The following is a 901-nucleotide window of genomic DNA, read 5'->3' as shown; positions in this document are numbered from 1 at the left end:
CAGGTAAAGACAAACAAAACTAAGGGGTGATGGCAGCCCTCTCCGTGTCCGATTTGGTGGTACAAGTCATCATGGACAGGTAAAGACAAACAAAACTAAGGGGTGATGGCAGCCCTCCCCGTGTCCGACTTGGTGGTACAAGTCATCATGGACAGGTAAAGACAAACAAAGCTGAGGGGTGATGGCAGCCCTCTCCGTGTCCGACTTGGTGGTACAAGTCATCATGGACAGGTAAAGACAAACAAAGCTAAGGGGTGATGGCAGCCCTCTCCGTGTCCGACTTGGTGGTACAAGTCATCATGGACAGGTAAAGACAAACAAAACTAAGGGGTGATGGCAGCCCTCTCCGTGTCCGACTTGGTGGTACAAGTCATCATGGACAGGTAAAGACAAACAAAGCTAAGGGGTGATGGCAGCCCTCCCCGTGTCCGACTTGGTGGTACAAGTCATCATGGACAGGTAAAGACAAACAAAGCTGAGGGGTGATGGCAGCCCTCCCCGTGTCCGACTTGGTGGTACAAGTCATCATGGACAAGTAAAGACAAACAAAGCTGAGGGGTGATGGCAGCCCTCTCCGTGTCCGACTTGGTGGTACAAGTCATCATGGACAGGTAAAGACAAACAAAGCTAAGGGGTGATGGCAGCCCTCCCCGTGTCCGACTTGGTGGTACAAGTCATCATGGACAGGTAAAGACAAACAAAGCTGAGGGGTGATGGCAGCCCTCTCCGTGTCCGACTTGGTGGTACAAGTCATCATGGACAGGTAAAGACAAACAAAAACAGATCGTGTTGTGATGGTGTTCCGGTGGGTGGGTTGAGGACAAATATCTCATATTCCCGTCATCACACAATTACATTCTCATCATTTCGAACTAAATAAGGCCACACACCTCCCAATCCT

The sequence above is a fragment of the Littorina saxatilis genome, linkage group LG3 (assembly GCF_037325665.1).
Source record: "Littorina saxatilis isolate snail1 linkage group LG3, US_GU_Lsax_2.0, whole genome shotgun sequence".
NCBI classification, from domain to species: Eukaryota; Metazoa; Mollusca; class Gastropoda; order Littorinimorpha; family Littorinidae; genus Littorina; species Littorina saxatilis.
Note: the sequence above shows the minus strand (reverse complement) of the source record.